The 25,593-nt window shown below is 43.2% G+C and overlaps 1 protein-coding gene across 1 annotated transcript in view; it reads left to right on the top strand.

Moving 5' to 3' along the window:
• Nucleotides 1–13,858: 13,858 nt before the first annotated feature.
• Nucleotides 13,859–25,593, top strand: part of LOC147882502 (uncharacterized) — a 206,437-nt gene continuing 194,702 nt past the window's right edge. The window contains exon 1 of the mRNA XM_087400899.1: nt 13,859–13,947. The gene's annotated coding sequence lies outside the window, so the exon portion shown is untranslated. The remainder of the gene's footprint in view (nt 13,948–25,593) is intronic.

Raw genomic sequence — 25,593 nt, 5'->3', positions numbered from 1 at the left:
CAACAATAGGCTAGAAGCATAAAGCATGCATAAACTAACTATAAGAAGTTACAAAACATCTGATGTGAATGCCTAAACAAATTGGTTTGTTCTTCTTGGGAACTTGTTCATATCTTTTATATAAACCAAGAGATAAAGCATGAGATAAGTCAAGCTCTCTTGTTTGGAGGAGTGTGTGATAGGGTACATAGGTGTTCACAATAATATAACTGAATTTTTTAGGATTGAGGTCCATATTTTTTAAAAGGAGGCTTTAAAATTTCCTTGTTAAAAGTGTATAAAGTTTTATGACTCCTATAAGTCAAAAAAGGAATCTTTAATATAAAGAGAACATATGGATGGAGACAGATGATGGTGATGGGGATGGAGGGGATAGAGCTTTTGAGGGTGACGGTCACTCAGGTCACCGTCACCTCTCTCAATGTCTATTCATCTTGAAGCTATTCCTTTTAACTTGCATGTGACACATGATATCCTGCTGAAGATTCCCTTTGCTACACGAGCTATCTTGGATTATTTGCCTCCTCTCTGTTAGTTTGACGATTTGGATACCTTGGATGAGGTACATTTTCTTGCTCTTACGCCAAACTAGGCTGATGAGTGCTCACCTCTCCCACCTAGACATGGAGCTTTGGCCAGATTCGAGGAGGTCGAGGAGAAGAGGAGGAGGTATGGTGCATCCCTCCTACTCCCATGCATCTCAAAAGCCACGAGGGGGCTTCTTTAGCCTCTCAAGAATCTTTGGCAAGGTAGCTGGTAATTTCCAATCAGGCGAGAGCAAAAATGATAGTGGAGAATGGAGTAGAGCTACCCACTGAACCCGTGCACAATCGTAAAGGAGGAGGCAATACTGAAGGTAAAGATGGAACCTCTAGAGGACCTCTTGCTACTGATCACAGTCCTACCTCAGTACATGGAGATTCTCCAGGATAAGAACGGGCAGGTAGCGAAAGAACAAATTATGAGCATATTGAGCCTTCTCTGAGTGAGTCCAGGCTCCCCGCGTCTAGCCAGGAGAAAGCTAAAGGTGCCCCACCACAAACATACAAAATTCGAACGTGCTGCACAACAAGATGTTGATCAAGCACAACAGTTTGATGGAGCGGGTAAAGCTGCTTGCTCGAGTAAGATGGTCATGGGTTTTTTTGACCCCTATGGGCTTTGAGATAACAATGAAATAGAGGTGGGATTGGTTCTTAGACAGGTTTCAAAAAAAGTTAAATAATTGGAGAAGCTTTCCAAGAAAATCTGGTAGGGAGGAGATTAGTGCTAAACCACTGCCTTTATCCTATCTTTATTTTTTATCTCTCATATAACCTAATCTTTTTTAACCATTTATTATGTAATCCCAGATCAAGAGATACCTTTGATTCTTGGAATACTGGTGGACTGCTATCACTAATCTATTTCTTTTTCACTGGTGGATGTGACTCAATGGCCGAACCTTCTGAAAGGTCTTCAGCTTCTGCGATGGGTGACGTTATTTCCCTTTGAATTCGCTTACTTTGACGAACCAGTGCACCTGCCGGTTTGCGACCCATTTCTCTACTTGTTGTGGTTGAAAGTACTTCAAGTTTAGGACATGACGATGAAAGCTTTGCACCTTGAGCGAGATCACTATGCGCCAAGGACATTCTCTGACATAGAGAACAGCAAGCGAAAGTGCTCAAAAAAACTTCAGTGAGCTGGAAGTGGAAACGACTAGAAGAGTGTGATGCCAAACATGCACACTACCTCACTGAATGAGTTAGTTCCTTATATGAACATGTCGTCGAAGGCAATGAGCGCGTCAGGTGAAATGATGGAATCGTCTGGAACAAAACATTCCCGCACAAACCATTACACCCTCCACACAAAAATTATTATTGCACATATCATGATTATCGATGATACAACAATCTTAATTTTTACAAGGTATTGTACCTCTCGCATGTGTGAGATATCCCTCAGAGTACGGACCTGCAAACTTGGAACCTTGGAATTTTGGATTTTTGGAACATTCTCGAGCATTCTGCACTCGGACTTTTTGGGTATTCGTAATTTCAAACATTTGCTACTGCATATACCATTATTAGTCCAACCTGAAGTATTGCTTCATCTTCCATAGTATTTATGGATAATGTTGGTGCATGATATAGTTTCAATCTATAACCATTCACCGGTTTTGAAACTCCTTTGCCATACATATCGTCCAATCTAAATGTTCCTTCTCCCAACACCTCCATAATTTTGTAAGGGCCATCATATCTCAACTTATGTTTTCTTTGACTAGGACCTAACTTAGAATTAAACATCAACACTTGATCTCCTTTTTGAAATACTTTAAGCTTATTGTTCGTGTTTATCCAAGCTTGCCTTCTCTTTTGAAATATAGGAACTCACCACCCTATCTTCCTCCAAGTTCAACAATTACTGAATCCTATGATTAACCGATTTCTCTAGAGATAATCTATTCCTAGCTGGCTATTCGGAGACTAGGTACAATAAACTCCATTAGGACTATTGCTTCACATCCATAAACAAGGCAAAATGGTGTCATTCCAATAGTTACCTTATAGGCTATACGGAATGCCCACAATGCTGAATGTAATTTCTGGTCCCAATCAGTCCAATTTTTTGAAACTATTCTTCTCATAATCTTCTTGAATTTTTATTGGAATTCTCAGCCTGACCATTAGCTTATGGATAGTAAGTAGTTGACTTCTTATGCACAATCATGTGTGTGTGTGTTAATTTCTTCATAACTTTATTCATGAAATGAACCCCTTGATCAGAAACTATCTCTATTGGACAACCAAACCTGGTTATGATATTGTGATAAATAAACTTAGTTGTGTTAGCTATTGTATTATCTCTCTCAAGGCAAGTGCCTCCACCCACTTTGTGCAATAGTCGGTGGCTGCCAAAATATACTTATTGCCAGTGTATATAGTCGAAGCTTTGATCGGACCCAGAAAATTGAGTCCCCATGTTTGGAATGGATCCAAAGGTAAGATAGGCTGATGTGGCATCCAATCTGCATTTGTTGGCCTACCATCTCTTTGACATGGTAAGCAAATTTTAGCAAACTGATGAGCATCTTTCAATACTGTAGGCTACAACAAACCTACCTGCGGTATCTTTTCTCTAGTAATATCACCAGAAAAGTGACCTCCTGAATTTCCAGCATGTGCTTCCATGAGGACTGCTTTCCTTTCATGATCTAGCACACATATTTGGATAATATGATCAATATCTCTCCTATACAAAACTCCAGCTATCACCAAAAATGGTTTACTCTGCAACAAAATTTTCTTCCTCTGATCTCTTGATAGTGACTGAGGTACTATCCCTTTTGTCAGAAAAATAAGCATTCTATCATACCAATCTTGCCCACCATCCAAGTTGATAGAAAACAAATGTGCATTAGGTAAATCATCCTAAACTGTCAAAGGTGCCTTGCAGTTCATCAATCGGCTTAAATCTACTGATTACTAGGTGTATGAACAATGTCATAATCATATTCTTGGAGGAGTAATATCCATCTAGCCAGCCTTCCAAACAATTATGGTTTGTTTACCAAATAAATGAGAGCTTGATGATCCACATGCAAGATCACTTTATTCCCCAATAAATAATGTCTAAATTTTTTGAGAGCATAAACCATTCCCAATGCCTCCTTATGAGTAACACTATAATTATGCTCTGCCTTTGCCAATCTTCTACTGTCATAATATATGGGCTGAAACCATCCTTGAATAAATTTTTGCATTAAAACTGCACCTATAGCCATATCTAAAGCATCAACAAAAATATAAACTGGCAACTTCTAGTAAGGTGGTTTGAAAATTAGTGCCACAACTAACATCTTCTTCAATAAAACAAAAGCCTTCAGTTGTTGCTGCTCCTCCCATCTATAAGGTTCTCCCTTCCTGTTAAGTTTTGTCAATGGTGCACACACATGGGAAAGATAGTGCAAAAACTTGCTTTGCCATTTTATCTTCCCAACAAAGTGTGATAGCTGCTTAAGAGTTCTTGGTGTAGGAGCATTTTGAATAAGTTCCACCTTCCTTGGATCTATGGCCATGACCTCTTCAGAGATTATATGACCCAACAAAACACCCCTCTTAACTGCTGCCTTGACTTCACCATTCTTTTTAGGTACTATGACTATGGGTGAAATCCATGTTACCTTATCCACTAGGTAAATAAACCCCACTTGAAACAATTTAAAATTTTGTTTCCGCTTTAATGATAAAGGGAGGGAAATAGAAAAATGAGAGGGGGGGTGACAGACATAATGGTAGAGGGGGGAAATGGGGGGTAAAGGGTGGCAAGTGATGGATGGGGGGGCAGGGGAGGGAAGGGAGGGGAGAGAAGAGAAATGGAACGGGAGGAGGAAGAGAAAGGGGGAGAGAAGAGAAAGGGGAAGGGGGGGAAAGAATTTTGATGGAAAATCATGGATTTCAAGAACATAATGGGGGAAGGGAGTTTTCAAAGCAGAGAATGAGGAAGGGGTAGGGAAAAGGGAATGGAAGGGGGGAATGAGGGGAAGAGAGGGAATGGAAAAAGGGGAAGGGAACCAAACAAGAGGAATGGAAAAAGGGAACCAAACAAATTGAAGGAATGAAAGGGCAGGGATGGAAAAAGGAAGGGAGAGGTGACATCATATAATGGGAGGAATGAGGAAATGGAAGAGAGACAGGGGGAAGGAGAAGGAGGAGGGTGAGAAGAAAAGAAAGAAAAGGGAAAGGGGAAGAGAGAATGGACTAAGAGGGTGGAAGAGAGGGTATGACTTGAGTGGTAGTGGAGGTGGATATGGTACATAAGAATCTTAGTTCTAACATAGAAGTGGATTGGGAGGACTCAAGGAGACAACTAAAATGTGCAATGAGTTAATGATTTATTGTATGTTGTGAAGCCATGGTGTTGAAGGTGGTGGTACTGATGATCCAATATTTCCCAAGAGGAAGGAAAAAATCAAAGGTAAAGCAAGTTCACAATGTTTAGGTAATGACTATTCTTTGCAATGTCACATTGTTGGATATAGTCCTACTTTTGGTTCAAAAATAGATTAGATAAATGTGGGCTCTATCAGACAGGCAACCCAAATTTGCATATAGTATTGTTTCACATAAACTGTTATTTCAATATACTTGTATTTAGACAACCCACATATTTATAGACATTCATGGTTGAGCATAGTATTATTTTTATACAGAGATGGATCAAAGGAAGGTAAGTTCATGGATGCAATGAGAGTTTGCAGAGATGTGGTTTAGGATTGCTTTCACATGTGAAAAACAATGTCTCCCCACATTTTTGTAAGTGTACATTGTTCAATATAGCCTCTACCTTGATTTAGAATTGAATTGGGAAGAGGAAGATCTTGAGACAAATGCATCATTGCAAGTATTCTAAATATTTTCAATCTGAACATCGATTGGGGGAACTTGGTAGAGACTAGATTCATTCCCATTGGAGACATGTTGACATGTATAGGACCAATGCATTCCACTTTGCCCACCAATTGGTAGAAGTCATTTGGGTGGACATCATCTTGGCTTCATTCAATCTCCATAGTGAAAAGTTGTCCATCTTGTGATATGTATGGTTGAATCAGTACAAAATTCATGTGATTTGAATACCCTCTACTTTCCTTATATCTTTTGAGCATCATATTGTCACCACATGCTAGACATCCAAAATGGTATGTATTTGTCAAGCTTGTAGTAAGATCACACCATACATATTGAAAATTCAATCATTACAAGTAGATGAAATTTTGTAGTCCATCATTGTAAACTTTGCCATATGATCATTAATGCTTGTGTAGGGGCATGATTCACTTTTTAAAAAGATATCTGATGATATCAATACCATAGAGTTTGCAAACATCATGGTCTCCCAACAATGAATTGCACGCTAGAAACAATATGCCACATTTTTAAAGGACTATGGATGATATTTACATGGGATGTAGGTAGGTGCTAGCTATTCACACATACTTCCAAAAGGTTTTAATGCCTATTATCCACCCTCTTGTGTTTTGGGGTACTCACCATAGGAAGTCTTTGTTTTATTAAGAGTGTAAGTTTTTTGTCAAGCAAGTGCAAACTTTGCTTAGATTAGCCTAGAAAGGCTACAACCTTCGTGCTTGACAGAGAAAGAGTTGCCACCAACACAAGACATATGAACTTCTATATGCACACATTGTGGATAAGATGACCCTTAGACATTATTATTTGAGAGGTTTATGAAGGCCATGAAAGAAGTTTGTTCTTCAAAGAGCTTGTCCTGAAGGAGGGTCAATGAGAAATGGATAGGAATCTGTGTTTTATCACACATTATATTGACATTGGTTTGATCCTTCTACATCATAAATATAGAAAGATGAAGACGAGGGATAAGAATATTATGAGATGTTACAAAATAAAGGAAGATAAATGAAATTATTTGATCACATGGACAAATGGAAAAATTGTTCATTAGTATGATATGAAAAAGATAAGCATAATGCATGAATAAAAAGATAAGTAAAACGCATGGAAAAGATAAGTAGAATGCATGAAAGAAAAATGTTTAAACAAGGCAATGGAAGGGAACATGTGAGAATTCTTCCTAAAATGCGTCCATTGGAATGGCTAAAAGATGCCTTGAAGAAAGCTCACTTCAACGAGTGCTAGCTAGTCATGGAGAATGATATATCAATCAGTTGGGATTGGCATGTGAGTCCTTTTAGTGCTTCCTTCCCATTTATTTCATATATCAACATGTAGCTTCAACCTTGTACTTAAAATCATGTATCATCTAACATATATAATTGCATTGGACAGTCTTATAGCTATGCACATGTGGCCTGTGTGGGTATATAGATAATTTGCTTTTTTGTAGAGGTTTAGTCATGGCGAGTCACGTTGGATATTTGAGTCATGTTGGATTATTTCATTTGAGCCATAAGGTTATGAAGTGCTAGGGGAAAAAACCTTAATGATCAATTGAATTATGCTCGTATAGTTGATTCAAGTCAATCAGTCTTTAAAATTTATAATCCTCAAAAGATTATGGTTTCAAGTAGTTTACAAATCCCCAAATGTGACCATTGTATGATTTGGAATGGCTTAAACGTCATTAACCGTTCTAGATTTCTATACTAAATTAACTAGAAATTGGTTTGGTTGAGGTTAAGGACTTGTGTGATAGCCAATACTCAATGTAACATACATGGCATGTAATGAGATTTAGTATACATGATCACTTTTCTAGAGTTAATTTATGGTTTTGTGTTCAAATCTTACTACACACATTTCACACGTGTGTGTGTGTTTTTTTTTGTGTGTGTGTGTGTGTGTGTGTGTGGGGGGGGGGCGTCATTGTCCTGTGTGGGTGGAAGTTGTGGACTTCCCTCTATGCCTTGCTTCCTTGTTGCCAAAACTTGCAGCCTCTTTAGGGAAGGTGGTGTCTCCACCACAATCGAATGGCAACTCGAATAGATTTTTCATTTTGTGGGATACAGATAATCCCACTCCAGAGTCATATTATGTTTTGGTAAACAATGTTGCAATGGGAAGTTCATTTTACAAGCTGAAATAGGGTTTATTTGTAGGAGCCTGCTTTGAATGTAAAAAGTTTGGGCACATGGCTTCACAATGCCTGCTAGTCTTGCACAAAATGCCTCCAAATGCTATGCTTGCATATGCATCTTAAGGATACTTCTGTCTCTTCTTACGCTAATAATAAGTCCAATAAACCAGCAAATGTAGCTCAGGATAAGGGGAAAGCTCCTGCTGCATCAAATACTACTATTTCTACCTTGATGCCTTCAACTTCTCAATTGAAAGTAAGGGAAAAAACTTTGCAGGAAGCTTGGCAAAGTCCAAGAAAAATTATGACAGCAAGGAGACCTCTTCAATCACGTACTTGGAATGGTTCATCATCAATTGGGAACACTCCTCAAGAAAATTCAGGGATTGGAATTACATGGGCTGCAGTAACAGAGCCAGCCGTACCCTCTTTCCTAAAGAGGAACTGGCTGCTCTTTTATCTTCTCCATAGACATTAGTTTCATCTTAGGGTCGAGGGCGGGATCCTAAGGTTGAAATGCAAACTTGATCTTTTGGGTTCTCCAATGTAAATACTTTGTAAATATGTTGTCATACATAAAGTGTCTTACTCTCAATGTACAAGGTCTCTGTGATCCTAGGAAATGAAAGTTGGTTTGGGGTTATTTGCATCAAATGCAATCTGACATAGTTGCATTGCAAGAGCATGATCATCATATGTGTGCTGGTCATTATGGGCATTTTTATGGTTATGATATTTTCTATACAGGAGAACATACTTTTTCAAGGGCGGTTTTCCTAGTGAAACATGATTTACAGCTAGCGGTTGCTCTAAATGATAGTCAAGGTAGATGGCTGATCATCTAATGTCTTATACAGGGGAAGATTTTTGAATTTGCTTCAATTTATGTGCCACAATCTTCTCATAGCAGAGGTTTAATTTGGCTGATATGCAAAGTTATCCCTGGAAACAACATGCATTCATTTGTGGAGATTTTAATAATGCTCCTTAACCAAGTGATAATACCTCAGGTCATACTCATATGTTAGCATCTGAGCTTAAGCATTAGTCTACTTTATTGACTCAGCTCCCTCTTATTGATTTGTGGAAAGAATCATAGCCTATGCTGACTGGTTACACTTTTCAACACAATGCTTAGTCTGCTTATCTGGCTTGGTTGGATAGATGGTATAGAGTTGATCCTCAACATTATGATTTTCTCACTGTCAATTTATGGGTGGATTACACGTTCACACATTTTGATCATGCCCCTTTGTGGTCGAGGATTGCTCTCCATGAGATACCTGATGACAGGCTTGTTCACAGAAGATTGCTCATTGTTGTCAACAACATTTATTTGCAGCATGAAGCATACAAGACTCTGGTTAAAGATGCGGTTCAGCCACTATCTCGATAGGCTGCCATTGGTATTGATTTTTCTTTGGAAGACTTTGTTACACGAATGCAAGCTATCATTCATAGTTATGGCAAAAGCTACATGAAGACCTTGAGGGATAATGTTGCTCGGGCAAAATCTTAGTGTGAATCTTTGACAGAGTTGAGTCACCTCATGAATCTTCCTTATTAGGAAAATCAGATTCTATGTTAAGCAAAATATTATCTGCAATGCAATGGCAATAGGAAAATAGCCAAATGAGAGACACGTGCATGACAAAGAGCATTTTTGGATAAAGGCTGCTCCTCCAAAGCCTTTTTTAAAGGGTTGCATTACAGAAGGCCTTGTCAAATATTTGCATGTCTTTGTTATCAGATGGTGTTTGGACTTCTTCTAGGGCACAACTTGCTGCAGCTTGTGTTCGACATTTTTCTTCTCAATTTGGGAAGCATATTTACCTTCGGAAGAGGTTATTACAGGCAAGGGGAAAATTATTATAGCATGTCATTCCAATTGTCTCTCCACCGGCACAAGCCTTGGATTTGGAAGCTCCTTTCACTAAACGAAAGCTAAGTGATGCTGTTAAATCATGTGGTAGATGGAAATCTCCTGGCTGGGATGGTCTCATGATGGAAATTTTCTTGGTTTTTTGGGATCAGCTGAAAATGCCTTTGTTGCAAATGAGCAATATTGCTTGGCAAAATCAATGTATGCCGGATTCTTGGAAGAAAGGGTTGGTCAAACTTCTTCCCAAGAAGCCAATTTGTGAGTCATTAGCTGATTGGAGGCCCATTACTTTGATGCTAGTGATATACAAGATCATCACCAAAATGGTGGTTGACCGGATGAAGGAATATTTACATGATGGCCTACATCCAGCTCAGTATGGCTTTATTCCACGATGCCATATTACTGATAACATTGCCAATGCTTATGTTGGGATTGAGTATGCCAAGTATATAGATCAAGATGTGCTTATCCTGCAGGTAGATATTGCAAAGGCATTTGACACCATTCAATGGGACTTTATAGATCAGACTATGCAGAATTTGGGATTTGGGATTTGGTCAAAAATTGTGGCATGTTATCTTTTGGCTTTATTAGGATACCAAAGTTGCATGCATTTTATCTGGAGACTTACTAGAGCCCTGGACACTTAGATGTTCAGTTCGGCAAGGTTGCCCTCTCAGTGCTATCTTATATGCTATAGCCACGCATCTAATGCTTCAATATATTGATCACTTGGTGTGGCAAAAAATATATTACATGGGCTGGGAATTACTGCAAGTCGCTCATTGGTTGCTCAAGCTTATGCAAATGATTCATTCTTCATGCCAAAACACACTCCAAGGGATCTTTCTTCGCTAATGTAGGTTATCTTTTTGTATGGATTGGTTGCTGGCCTACACATTAATTTTTAGAAATCTCGTTTGTTGCCATTGCATTCTAAGGATTGGCAAAGGTTGCTCTAGCCAGGGTAAATTGTTCCACCAACTCAATTGATTCATCATCTTGGATATCCTCTAGGTTGGAGCATTACTCACCAACAATAGATTGATTGGGTTCTTGTTAAATTGAAGAAAAAACTCGAATATTGGAAGTTGGCTACTTGGCCACTGCATGTCCGTGTTCAGTCTATCTTGGTGGTTTATATTCAGTTTTATCTGCCATTGATTTTTTTCACTAAGAAAGATTTGTCTTCCTTCATGTCCATCATTATGGAAATTTTTTGGTGGTCAAAGCATGGTAAGAAAAGTTTGCAGATCTTCCAGTACAGAGATTATGCTCACCCAAATTGCATGGGGTTGAATATTCTTAGCATACATGTGCACATTTTAGCTCACAAAGGCAAAATGATGCTTTAGTTTCTTCAAGATGATCAGCCTTGGGCTGCTATGATGCATTCCTTATTGGTTCACATCACCACTCTTGCATTTGTTTTTTGGCACCCCATACAGTGGGATTTTCTTTTGGGTGCATTGAAGGCAAAATCAAAGGTTGTCCTATGGTATCTCAGATGTTTTTAAATTGGAAGCATATTCTTTCACACTTGGCATGGAATGGAAGAGACTCTTTATAGGGTAACTCTTTGTGAGCTGAGAGCATCCATTGGTCATGGGTTTTTCCTACTCCCTTGGCTTTGCAGGAGCCTCGACACTCTTATTTTCTTAATATAAAAGGGATTTCCATTGTCGCAAATGTTATTAAAGATGATGGCACTGTTTTATCCTTCCCTTTGGCCGTTGCAAAATATGGTTTGGGTATGCACTATCATCTAGTATGGCAAGTCATTATTCAAATGGTTCAACCATTTCAGCCAGTACTGCTTTTAGAGCTTCAAGACAGGCTTCAAAATTGGACCCTGCATCCTTTATACTCATCCATTCATCCTTTGAAGATGTCTCATATAATAGTCTCTTCTTTATATAAAGTTATGTTATCACCACCTTGGATGGTGTCAGACAGATACAATCAGATTTGGACATTGCATTGTCCACTCAAATGGTGGAGAAAGAGATTGAAGCAGATTTGGCACTCTAGGGTTCCATTACGCCAATAGGTTTTTAAATGGTGTGTTTTGCTGGGGGTTGTTGCGTCAAGACAACTTTTATCTTGCAGACGTACTACCCTCACTATTTGTCATCAGTGTTTAGCTCCCAAGGAATCTGTATCTCATATCTTTTGGCATTGCTTTGAGACACATAATATCTTGGGCATCCTTTGGCACTGATTGAGATTGAGATTTTCTTAGGCTATTTTTGGTAAGCATTTCTGGTTGTTTGGAATCTATCCTAAATGGCCGGACTTTGATTTGTTCTTTACCTGGGTTCGCTACTACTGGGCACTCTGGACTCTTTGGAAAGCTAGGAATGACAGAGTCTTTGGTGATCCAGTCTTTTCTACTTTTGTTTTATTCCATTATTCTTTGTGGCAATTGCTCTTCGATTGTTTGCAAACTCACTACATAGATCAAGATGTATATTTGTCCTACATGGACATTTTCGCTTGATGTAGTGTGTGTATCAAGAAAAAGTTTTTACAATGAGAATGGTCTAAACAATAAAAAAAGTGTGTGTGTGTGAGAGAGAGAGAGAGAGAGAGAGAGAGAGAGAGAGAGAGAGAGAGAGAGAGAGAGAGAGAGTGGTTAAGCCCTAACACACCCTTGTGTTGTATAGAAAGTCACTAGTCAAACACTAACTCCCCAAAAACTTGGCAAGTAGACTCCCAAAGTTCATTTCTAGAAATTTTATTTTAAAGACCTTGAGATGTCTATTTTGAATCCCAAATTGTCCATGCACATTGCATTAGGGAAAGCTTCAAAGAAAGTCTATTTGGCAATCGATTTGAACTCCAATGCAAAATATGCTAGAATACTATTTTGCAAAAAAGGCCCCTAATACTTCACATGCAAGCGTATAGAATTTAGCTTCAATACTTTTACTATAGAGACCTTTTGCGTTTGGTTTTGAGCCCAACATGCATATGGAAATAATCAAAGCTACGGTGACTTTTTGACATGCTGTTGACTTTGCCCCAAAGCCAATTATCACATGGGAAAAAAGGAATTGAATAGCTTTTCTCGCTCAAGAGGTGGCCAATTGCACAACACTTCACTTCGAGCTCCCATACATGGTACACATATATAGAGGATAAGTATGGATTGATAGACATAAGCATGTGAACGAGGATGAATGTAAGTAAAAGCATGGCATTCACAAAAGTACACAATTATGTAATGAGCATAGACGCACAAACGAGACATCGTCATCTGACCTTTCTAAAAAGTAGGCAATTCTATTTGAAAGAAACAATAGTCAACGATACACGCAGTTGAACGAGGGCGCACAAATGCGCATGGGCACCACCTCCTAGTATAGTGGCAAAGCAAGAGACATTTTTGTAGGATGCTCTCCAATTAAATTTTTAAAGAATTACGCGTGGAAATTCACAAAAGGGGTTATCATGCATCCTGTAGCCAATTCGATAGTAGAAAGTGGAGGTTCACTTATCTTGAGAAGTTCCAAGCCTCAAAGGTTACTCACGAATCAATGAATAAGGTTGGACGCCATGAAATGCCCAAAACAAGTCTCCATATGATAAAAGAGATATGTCCATGGCATCCTATGCTGATAGTGAACCAAAAAGAGAATATATACATAAATTGACATGCATTAGGACCCCACAATGCCTCCATGGAGCCTTTTATAGGTAAGAAGGTGGCATGGAATTAATGGACACCTTTGTCATTTCAGCAATTTAGCAAATTCGTTTTGAGGAAACTGTGAGGCTAAACTTCATCTCGAGTGGTACTTCTGTTGTTATATTGTTGCGTTCTTCGTATACCCGCTTTGATTTATCAACTTTGGCAAAGCAGGAGAGAGGATCCCCACGGCTGGGGGGGGGGACATGGAGTGGTAGGTTCCATCGATGCGTAGTCTGATGAGGGTGGGCGAGCATGTGAGCGTGGGAGTGTGGGCTCCACCAAATTGTGGTGGGAAATTGCAACATAAAGAGAGATTTGTTTCCAAAATAAAGGGGGGGAAAAAAGAAAAGAAAAGAAAAAGAAAAAGCTTCACTGTTCTTGGATTGTCACTGTCTCGGGATTCAGTTGGGCTTTCTTTTGCGAGTGGTGACGAGGAAAGCTTCCAGGTGGGCATTCGTTGCTACATCTTCTCCACAGCTTTTCAGCGCTTGCTGCATCCCGTATTCTATCAACATTCCCATTTTTCCACTGCATGGCTTTTGAAACAACCAGCTCCTGTTATCAACAATCGCCTCTCACATTTGGGTCCTCGATATATTAACAAATCGGACTCTTGACAGCCTCGCCTGCGATTCTGCTGCAGCAGCAACGGTTGTGGGCTTCCATTTTTGCTCGTAGGAATCGGCCACATATTGACAATGATGGGCCCATTGCCTATACAGTGTGTGTTACTTTCCGTCCGATTCTTATCCAAGAGTTCCTGCTTGCTGCAAAGCTCTCTTTCCTGCAATCAAGCTATTTAAATGTATGTACATTCCTTCTTCTATATTATCTGCGCGTGAGTCACGTGTGTTCCGTGTGTACGGCCTTTCCATATATTCTGCATTTAAAGCCTTTGTTGTGCGTACTGAGCTTCTTCCCGCCTCTCTCTCTTATACTGCCCCCATTTATTGGCATAGTTTCAAGTCTACAGCTACATAAAGAAGCGAGAAAATGTTGGACTTCTGGCTCCGTCAGTTCTATCTCTCGTGGTTTTGCGATCGAGTCTTCATTCTTCTGGCAAACTTTCACTTAAAAATTGCACTTGGAATTATAATAACATTCTCTAAACATCTTTCTGACAAGGTACTGCATCATCTTCATCTTGTAAAGAAGATCTGCTAATGCCAAAGTCATTCACGAAAGAGGGTGGAGTGGGTTAGTACTTGAATGTGCCAAGTATATATGGATACGAGTGGAACATCTTTTCAAACTCTTTGGGCCAAATTTGCAGCCATTGTATGGTTTCTGTGATTTCAATGAGAGGAGTACTATGGGATCGAGAGGCGAGAGAGTTCAGGAGCTTACAATTTTGTCATACCTGCTCATGGTACTGAGACGAATTATTATAGACGAATTTATAATAATTATACAGGGAAATGCATTCTTAACCTTCTTAAGTTGGTAGTGGAATGAAACAGGAAAATTATATGTGCCAAGTATATATGGATACGAGTGCAACATATTTGGCCTATATATTTGCTAAGTCTTCAGCCCTTCAATAAACCTGAGATCAGGTACATGGCGTGGAAGGGATCTGCTAAGATGGCAAAACGACAGTACATACCTATTTTACAATATTGTGTGTTATTTGTCCACCCCATTTGGCACCAAGTGGCGCCGTAGTTTGTAAGTGGTTGTGGCCATCTGTTTTAAGTCAATGACAATCTGCAAGTTCTATCTCATTGCATCAGTTAGAGCCCTTGTTAAAGTAGACAGAGCAATCTCAAAATTTTGGTTGTGCAGCCCAATTATATAAGGGTCACTGGAAGCAAATACCGAGGGGAGAAGCTAAACTGTATCAACATCATACTCTACATGGAGCTTTGAAAGATCCTGATCTAGACAAAAGGTTTTTATGTGATAATTTTGTTGGTCTATTATGGACAGCAGTTGAACAGGAGAGTAGCAATGGGCTGAATACAATTGCTCATACAAACCTAGTATATGCAAACGGGGATGAACAGGCTGTTATATTTTTTTGGCCTTCAAATACTCTTGGTAGAGTGACAAAAACTGGGTGGTATCTTCATGAGCAGGTACCTGATGTCTTATAAGAACGATCCATGGCAACTTTTGTCATATGTATGAGATGTGTGGCTGAGAAGCTGATGGCAACTTTGTTTGAGTATCATGGCTGAAGGAACTTTCGGCGTAGTGGCCACCAGATGGCAGGAGGAATGTTGACATTGCATGCAAAAATTTATAGATGCTACGGTACACACAGGGAGGTTACTTTTGTTAGAGGTGACATCTCCTGTATCATAGAGTGAGGGCATTGGTTGCGGGTCTGCCCGCCCATGAGAGGTCGAGAGAGGGCCTTGCTTGTGGGTTTGCCCGCTCAGGAGCGGTAGAGGGACAGAGCAATGGGTGCTTCCCAGTCTTCGACTTTGTGGAGGGGTGTATGGAGAGGTACGGACCTGGTTTCCACCTGTCTTCATGTCCATACCAGGCCGGGCTGTCTGCTGTACTACAGTGCCTGGCAGTTCTGGGGCTGTTTTGCCCTCCTTTGGGGCCTATCTAGGGCTGCCACTAGGCCGCCTTTATGACGCCTAGGAGGGGCCTTGGTTGGGGGGCCTTTCATGCCCCTGGGCCTGGCCATGCCCAATGACCAGCCAGTCGGCGAGACCCGCCCTGGGTCGGTTGGCCAGTTGGCCACCCCCTTCCCCTTCTAGTCGGTTACCTAGGACAGGGGGGGACCCTATATATAGGGCCCCTCCTTCATTCTCTTCATCTCAGTGTACAGCAAGTGATCCACATCAGAGGTGAGGTTTTCCCCCAACAGTAGAGGGGTTTTCTCATGAGATCCTTGTGCAAGTCTCTCTTGTGTTCTCTATTTTTCAGTTCAGTCTTGTAAGCAGTTTGCTCTCCCACTCTCTCTCTCTCTCTCTTCATTGTTGTCCAGGTCCACTGCAATTCTCACATGGTATCAGAGCTAAAGGTTGACTAAGAAGGCTTGTGCTGTGGAGAGGACGTAGAACCAGCAAGCTATGAAGCTTTTTGGAGCTATTTGAAGAGGAGAATAAGAAGTATAGGCTGTCGGAGCATAGAAAAGGGCATCTACATCAAAGGGTGTTTTCAGATCTAAGAGGGGGTGTGTGTGAAGGCCAGACTGATGGAGTTTTGAAGGGAGAGGTCTCTTCAAGCCCCTCTGCCTTGCCTTTAGCTCTTTCCCCCTCCTTTTCTTCCTTCATACCTCCTTCTCTTACCCTCCCCCCCGACTTTCTCCTTTCATGCCACTTCTGTCCAAATGTCTTCCCTGGCGGAGAATGCAGAAAATAAAGTGAATATTCTAGTCTTACCCATGTTCCCTGTAGATCGTCAACCGGACGGGAACAACTATGGTGTTTGGCGTGTGATGATGCAGTCCATATTGCATTTCTATGACTAAGCATACTTCATTTTGGTGCATGTCAAACGGCTAGACACCCTTGTAGAGAATTTAGGGATCCTAGATCAGAAGGGGCTCGAGAATTTGGCTCAGCTGTCAACGCAAGGTACGTTCTTTCATTTTTCTGAACTGTACTCCTTAGATTGTAAATCACATAAAGCATATGATGGTAGCCAAAAGTATTTGGGAGCACCTGGCATCCTTATATAACAGGACTTCCCCTATGAAGAGGGTTTCTCTCGAAGTTTAGATGCGGTGGTTGGAGCCTACCAAGTTTTCATTAATGCGGGATATCAATAAGCTTCAGGAACTTCAACAGGAGGTTCTTCAAGCTGGGGAGGAGATTTCCTTTGAGGATATGGCCATTACCTTGCTCTCTCACTTGACTTCTCAGTACTCTGCCTTCTATTTGTCATTAATCACTAGTGACTCAATGAACACTTTAACTTGGGAAGAATTGAATTTAGGGATCCTAGATCAGAAGGGGCTTGAGAATTTGGCTCAGCTGTCAATGCAAGGTACGTTCTTTTATTTTTCTGAACTGTACTCCTTAGATTGTAAATCACGTAAAGCATATGACGGTAGCCAAAAGTATTTGGGAGCACCTGGCATCCTTATATAACAGGACTTCCCCCATGAAGAGGGTTTCTCTTGAAGTTTAGATGCAGTGGTTGGAGCCTGCCAAGTCTTCATCAATGCGGGAGCATATCAATAAGCTTCAGGAACTTCAACAGGAGGTTCTTCAAGTTGGGGAGGAGATTTCCTTCGTGGATATGGCCATTACCCTGCTCTCTCACTTGACTTCTCAGTACTCTGCCTTCTATTTGTCATTAATCACTAGTGACAGAATGAACACTTTGACTTGGGAAGAATTGGTGCCAATGGTGCTAGATCAGGAGGAGAGGTTTGAGAGTTCCTCCCATGGCGGTGGCTCCGATGCTGCAGCATGGAAAGAATCAAGGTCGTTGGACCCTTGATATGAGGACAAAGCGAAGAACGAAGCACTCAAGGCAGAGCGCTCATGCAATCACTGTGGCCAGAAAGGCCACTATTGGAGTATGTGCCCTCTACAAACAAGGGTATTGGTTCCTCCTATGTTGCCACAACTCTTGCCTTTGTCCACATTGAAATTATTGATTCTTTGGCTTCCTCTGTTGGAGAGGAGGTAGTGGCTCTTCAAGCCAAATATTCCAGGACCTGGATCGTCTCGACAGTGGGGCATCTCATAACATGAGCCCCTCTCCAAGCCGCATACTCAAGGAGTTTGTGATTTCAAGGGAAGATGTTTGTATCGGCAACAATTATGTCATCAAAGTACGTGATGAAGGCAGTCTCGACATTATCCCCAATGGCAAAGGAGGGATGCACTCTTCCATGGTACCGTTTGTTCCCTCCCTTGGCTTTAGTTTGTTGTCTGTTTATGAGACCTACCATCTTGGTACAGCTGTCTTGTTCGATGAACACTTTGTGGAGGTTAAGGATAAAGCTACCGGCCATGTTGTATAGAGGGGTACGATGAATCATGGGATTGATACCTTGTCCACGCTTTCCTCGATTACGTCCTCCCTTCAAGGTGTTGAATGTCGAAGCACTACAATGAGCGACCCACAAACAAATGGTCCTTGGTCTACCTGATGTGGGTAGTAAGCATGGTCAGTGCCATTTCTGTATTTGAGGGAAGAAACACCGGGGCACGTTTCCGAAGCAAGCCTCACGGCGGGCTTCTCTTCCCCTGGGGTTGGTCCATGTAGACCTCTATGGACCTATGACCGTTCCCAGCCTTGGAGGTGGTCTTTATTTCATTGTTTTAGTAGGTTCATGTGGATCTATTTTCTGGCTCAAAAGTCTCTGCTTTCGGGAATGGTATGCTCGTTGAAAATGAATCCGACTTCCATGTTAAAGCCCTACGATCTGACAAAGGTGGCGGATTTTGTTCCCACCCCTTTGAGGAATTATGTATGACAAAGGGCATTCGGCTGGAATTTGCAAATATTGGCACTGCCTCAGAAGCAGGGGTTGTTGAGGCCATGGAGCTGGAGTTGGACTCTATTGAAAGAAATGGGACTTGAGAGTTAGTGCCCCAACCCAAGCGCCGTTTAGTCATTGGTGTCAAATGGGTCTATAAGACCAAGTACGCATCCGATGTTACAGTGGATAAACATAAAGCCCGTCTTGTGGCCAAAGGATACTCACAGCGACATAGGATCGATTATGATGACACCTTTGCTCATACTGCTAGGATGACCACTCCTCGGACAGTGTTGGCAGTTGCAGCTCATGAGCAATGGCCAATTTACCAGATGGATGTTAAATCTACCTTTCTCAATGGAGATTTAAAGGAGGAGATCTATGTGGAACAACGTCCCAAGTTTACCAAGTCAACAGGGATGGTTTACGGTTAAGGAAAGCACTGTATGGGCTTAAGCAAGCTCCTTGGTCCTGGAACCAAAAGATAGCCATGCTGCCCATATATCCAAGACAAAGGCTGCTTTTTCTCAGGCCTTTGAGATGACTCATCTCGGGCTCTTGTACTTCTTCTGGGTTGGAGATCTCGCAGGGTCCGGAGGGCTACCTCGTGTCACAAAAGCGGTATATTCAAGAGCTTCTGGAGGTTTTTCGCAGGATAGTGTCGTGCCTTCTCATCACCCATGGACCCCAGTACCAAGTTGTCCAAATATGACCCTAGAACTAGTGGATGCAAGCAAGTATCACTACTTAATAAGACCATTGATCTTGCTCCTTAAAACTAGATTGGATCTGTGTTACTCTGCTGGTCTACTAAGTTCATTCATGCAGATACCTAAGAAGGCCCATTGGGATATGCTGGTATGCGGATCCTCCGATATCTTCAAGGTTCTTGCAATCAAGGGTTATTCTATAAGCTAGGGCAGCAGTCTAGGATCAAGCTCCTAGACTGGAGCGATTCAGACTTGGGAGGAGATTCAGACACTCGTCGTTCGACCACTGGTTATTGTTTTACCCTTGGCTCAGCAGCTATCACTTGGAGCAGTAAAAGGCAACCCACTGTAGCCTTGTCTTCGACCGAGGCTGAGTACCGTGCTGCTTGTTCTGCTACATGTGAAGGAGGTGGCTCTGCCAGTTGCTAGGGCAGATTGGATTCCCACAGACATCCCCCGACGGTTATTCACATTGACAATCAAAGTGGCATTGCACTTGCTTGAAACCCGGTGTTTCACACTCGAACCAAGCATATTGAGATCCAGTACCATTATGTTCGGGAGAAGGTGCTCGCCAGATTACCTACTGCAAGACGGAGGACAACAAGGCAGACCTCTTTACCAAGCCCTTCGCACAACAACTGCTTGGAGACCATTCCAGCTCCCTCAGGATGATCCATGATCCAAGAACGGAGAGGGGGTGTTAGAGGTGACATCTCCTGTATCATAGAGTGAGGGCCTTGGTTGTGGGTCTGCCAGCGCATGAGAGGGAGAGAGAGGGCCTTGCTTGTGGGTTTGCCCGCCCAAGAGAGGTAGAGGGAGAGAGCAATGGGTGCTGCCTAGTCCTCCACTGAGGTCAACCCCGTTTTATTTGCATTAACCAGCTCAAACTTCTCATCGAGAGCGGTGGTGAATTCACCGAAGGCAGTCTTCGTAATCAAATCATCGTAGAGGCCCTGCTCGTCCCCTCCGTGGTAATCTATATCTAGATCACCCTCTTGTGATCTGGGTTCAACTGAATCGGCCATAACCGAATTGGATTTGCTGAAGAGAGCATTCTAGAGAAGAGAAGCAATAGGTGGCCTCAGAGCTAGGAGATTGGAATGGAGTGAAAGCTGGCCACGAGGATAGGAGATAACGAAGGAAGAGCAAGGCTGGCTGAGGAGAAGAAAGGCTGATTCCGAACTAACAATCAGCCGAGCTGACGAACAATAGACCCCCCCCCCCCCCCCCCCCCTCTGATCGTGGCTGTTCTGTACGGTCGTCTACAAGAAGCCGTACCAAGTGACGCGATCCAAAAGAGTGGCGGGGAGAGGTCTCACATGTGCACAATCAACGAGCTAGTAGGGAGCAGTCCCACCAGGCTATAAGGTGGGTGGCCCAAGCTTTTAGAAAGCTCAGCTTTCTAAGAAAGCCCACCCTCCTAACTTAGGAGGGGTTGGTGCCTTTTTTAGCTTCCAGGTCCCCCGAAACAGATTGGCCCAGATTGCGACCTTGCTCCAGCACATAGCGCCCCTCTCCATGCTCTCCTTCTTTGCACCATCTCGTTTCTACGCAGCCAGATAGGTGCACAGGATCTCTTGGGTTCCACCTCAGCCCTACACCTACCTAGCAGCTCCTCTCGCACCTCTCCTCTGACCATAAGATCTCACCGCTCCCTCCTCACTACCTCTCTCTCTCTCTCTTTCTCTCTCTCTTAGACCTTCCACAACTAGCAGCGAATTCACCTCTTCTCCTTCTCTCGCGTTCCTTCCATCCCATTCCAAGACCAACAACCTTATTCGATGAACCAACAAGCACTTGCAAGGCATCACCATGAATTTCAAATTTGAGACATACCTGGAGGTATTCACGTCCAATTTTACTCGTAATAGAGATTCATCCTTCAGGAGTTGGCTCTGATACCAACTGACACGACCCCATCACTCCTGAAACCTCTGATCTGCAAGCAAACACAAGAACACACCAAACGTGAGGAATCTGAGCAAGCTGCTCACCACCCAACCATGCCACCTATAGGATGCGATCCCGAATCAAGAGATGTCCCCTCCGAGCCACGAGTTGAGCTACTGGCACGAACTCCCAACCAGATCCTAACCAACCTGGTGTCCCATACCACCAGGTGGTGCCTAGAGTTCTTGGATCTACTGCTGGGCCTTGGGCTACGCTAAGATGCAAGCGCGCGTCTGCGACTTAATCCAGGATCAGTCCTAGCACTAGGGAACTAGACTTGCTCCCATTGGCTCACTGAGAACTGAACCTCTGGGCCCCTTATATAGACTCGGGCCCAATGCGCCAAAAATAGCGGAGACCCCTAACTGGTTCGTACCCTTGCCACTCAACTCGAGAATCAAGCCTAGCCCTAAGCCTCCCCAGGCTACCTGAGATAGTCTTGTGTACCCCAGTATACGTCAGATACCAATCCGTGCACATGACATTGAGGCTCTTTAGAATGCCTTTGAGCATGAATGTAAACCTGGTAGATGTAGGAGAAGGGTTGTCTTTTTTAGCTGTTATTTCACACTTCCAATGATGATGATTGCTGTGAGAATCTAATGCTGTAATATTTGTCTTAGCCAGTGCAACCTCTCTCTGCTCTCCATGTAAGCTGCATTTGGCTTAGGCCTATACTATTATTGCACAGGAGATTCTCTGCTGCTCCCAAATGTCCTTATGCTGAAATGGGTAATGACTTTCAAGGAATTAGCTTGCTGATGCAGCGTCCCATAGCAAAACATGCTTTAGAGGGTTTTTTTGTAGCAACATCCAACAGACATAAAACATCTTATGATTCGTTGCAATAATCAGATTGTTGATATTGGCAGCCCTAAAGAAGGATTGATAAATTATACTTGTTTACAATCAGGAGTATGATGGAGCTCTTTCTCTTGACATTTTGGTAAAATGCATCTATCTTTGACGCTCTTCTTGTTGGAAATAGAGGAAAGAATCACTCAGACCTCACACTCCCGATCACAGCTCAAACAACACTCAAAGAGATGGGGAGAGAGGGATAACAAAACTCTGATATCTTCTTCCACATCAGTGGGCTGACAAAAGCTCAAGAGATGAGCGTACAAAACAGCAAAGAGATGCTGTCCCAGTATCTGAAGCTCATCCTCTCGCTGCGCGCTTGCCTGTGCAAGGCTGGTCTGTGCAGATGATGAGGAATGAGGGGGGGAGTGGGGGCTTTTTATAGGCCCTTTGCTGGGCTCTGAAAACCGACCAGCAGGGGGTCGGCCCTCTGCTGCAGCACCGACCTGATGGGCTCCACCACCGACCAGGCTGGTCGGCCACTCGGAGGCTGATCTGGCCGGCTTGGGCCAAGCCTATATAAGGCCCATGTGCCCAGCACATGGGCTGCTGATGCAGTTTGCCGGCCCCGCCATTTTGCTGCTCCAGGAGGCGCCTTTGTTGCTGCGCCATGTCTGTTTGCAGCGGGGGTTCCAGGCCAGGTAGGCCCTCTTGCTTTCCCCCATCCCCCTACAGTCTCCTACCCCCTTGTCCCCTCAAATCGAGGGCTCATAGGTGGGGCAGTGACATTCTAACACCCCCTCTCAATGACACAACTGTGGGTCAATCCCCATGCATCGAATGAGGTGTTCCATCTGCTCCTTGGGAAGCGCCTTTGTGAAGACATTTGACATGTCTTCGTCAGTCGGGTAGTACATCAACTCCATGACTTCTTTGTCGATGAGTTCACAAACAAAGTATTAGAAAATACCCAACAGAGGGTACACGCAGCGGAAGACTTATAGTAATGCCCAGGAGCTCACACAGTGTGCGGTGTGGGTTGTGGAATCACAAACTTCTTTACTTATGTGGATACAATAGGTGTGCAGACTCATCAATAGACAATGAACCAACCAGATAGAGAAACCACCAAAATATATATTTCCGTCCACAACTATGGACACAATACAAAAGAGATAGATCCAGAGTCCCACCAATGGTGTGGTCCTCTGATCTTACCACAAGGTCCTTCTCCTATCTGCTGGCTATCTCTAGACTCGAGCCCGCGTGCTCCACCTGGAGCTTCTGTAGACTTTCCGTCCAGATCACAACACCTTGCTGCCCTGAGAGACAGCCAAGGTTCAGCCCTTGAGAGCTCAGTCTGCAGCACACCTTCTACTCTCCTTCACCTCCAAGATGAGGCCCAAGAAAATGTCTTCTGGCTGCTCCTGTCTGCTGCCGGTTCTGCTGAACTGTTGGATGTTTGAATGAGGCCCAATGGCCTCTTTATATAGGCCCCAAGGGGGCTGGCAAAATACCGACCAGCCTGCAGCAGACTGGCCGACCAGTCTGTGGCTGGTCCAGCCCTATAAGGGCACACAACCCAGGGCTTTTGGCCCAAACTTCCAGGGCCCTTTGGCCCTCCATTCAAGGCAAGGATCCAGCCTATATAAGGCATGCCTACTGCCCACTGACAGCCACATTTCCTGCTCCACATCTGGGCCTGCACATCCTTCCATATCTGCGCCTTTGTCAGGTCCTCTTCCCAGCCACGTGTCCTGCGCCGTACTCCTGTACATCCTGCTGTCCTGACCCGCCTATACCGCGCCATCATCAGGGTCTGTTGCAAGCCCTTCACCTGCCCACTACCCTCGCCATGCTGACGCCATCTGCAGGTCCCAATCCTGTGAGGTGCTGCCCATGTGGCAGCCCCCTCTCTTCTCTCTTGGGCACATCCTGCCCTAGGTCTCCCTCCCCCACGCACTCCTCATTTGGGGGCTTACAGATGGGGAGGTGACCTTTCCAACACAAAGTGGTAGTAGACCTCGATGTGCTTTATTCGTGCGTGAAACACGGGGTTGTTGACAATTGCTGTGCAACTCTGGTTGTCGCACATAACCACCGTTGCATCTTCTTGGGCCACATTCATGTCCTCCAAGTCCACCTGAGCCACAATGCCTCGCATGCCGCTATACAAGCAGCCCTGTGCTCCATCTTTGTAGATGAAAGGGCGACAGTAGGTTGTTTCTTACTCAGCCACATGACACAGCTCCTGATGAGAGTAAGAAACAGTATCCAGTCACTGTTGCTTTGCAATTTTCCATCTGAAAGCTTTTGAGCAATTCCCTGCATTATTTCTCCTATGAAATAAAGATACAACTCTTTCCTTGCTTCACCTCAATCCCAAGAAAGTAGTGAAGTATGCCTAAGTCAGTCATCTCGAACTCCTCCATGAGAAGTCTCTTGACCTGAGCAATCTTCTTCGTATGATCCCCACTGGTACCAAGCTTTGGGGGCCTCTTTCAGCCCGTATAAGGCCTTCTTCAGTTTGCAAACTTTTGATGGGGATCCTGGAATCTGAAATCTTGGTAGCTGTGCCATACATACCTCCTCCTCCAGGGTTCCATTAAAAAATGCAGACTTGACATCCATCTGAAAAATAGGCCAACTCTGATGAGCAGCCAAGGCATGGACTGTCTGAATGGTCACCATCCTAGTTGTGGCGGCGAAGGTCTCGTCAAAGTCGAGTCCTTTTGACTGTGCATAGCCTTTCACCGCCAATCTCGCTTTGTACTTGTCCAAGCTCCCATCTGACTTGAACTTAAGCTTGTACACCCATTAAGTCCCAATGACCTTCTGCTTGGTTGGTTTGGGCACTAAATCCAAGGTGTCATTTTTCAAAATGGCATCCATCTTTGCCTACATGGCTTCCTGCCATTCTGGAATATCCTTCGCTTCTTGGAAGGAACGAGGCTCCTCAAGCTAAGCCACCATAGCGTAGTTCACGGAGGGAGTGTTCATGTTGCGTTGAGACTGCCGTACTCCGAAACTACTCTCGGGAATGTCCGTGACCCGTGAGTTTGCTAAGGTTTTCAAATACCACTGAGGTAGCTTCTTCTGTGATGGAGGTGTCTTTGCTGGAGTCGCCTTGGGAGCCGGTTCTGGAACATCATGCATCTCCTCCTCCTCCTCCTCGGGGTCTTCAGTCGTCTCCACCTCTTGGATGGTGACTTGGGTGGGGGTAATGACGAAGTTTAGGAACCTCTTCTACAGGCTGTGGCTCTGACTCCTCAAAGATCACGTCCTTGCTGATAAGGATCTTCTTCTTTTTTGGGTCAAAAAGGCGATAGGCCTTGGATTCTTCACTGTATCCCACAAAAATACATCTTCGGCTATGGGAATCAAGCTTCGTCCGCTCATCTTTATGCACATGAACAAATGCATTAGACCTGAAAACCCACAAATGAGATATTGTGGGTTTCTTACCATAGTAAGCTTCATATGGAGTCTTGTCATCAACAACCTTGGTCTTGGTTCTGTTGAGGATGTGAACGGCAGTGTTCACGGCTTCACCCTAGTAAGCTTTCGAGAGATTCCTCCCTTGCAACAT

The sequence above is a fragment of the Dipteris shenzhenensis genome, chromosome 29, assembly GCF_047967505.1.
Source record: "Dipteris shenzhenensis isolate YYH24624 ecotype China chromosome 29, Dip_SZ_1.0, whole genome shotgun sequence".
Taxonomy (NCBI): Eukaryota; Viridiplantae; Streptophyta; class Polypodiopsida; order Gleicheniales; family Dipteridaceae; genus Dipteris; species Dipteris shenzhenensis.
Note: the sequence above shows the minus strand (reverse complement) of the source record. Positions and strands in the feature narration are given on the sequence as shown.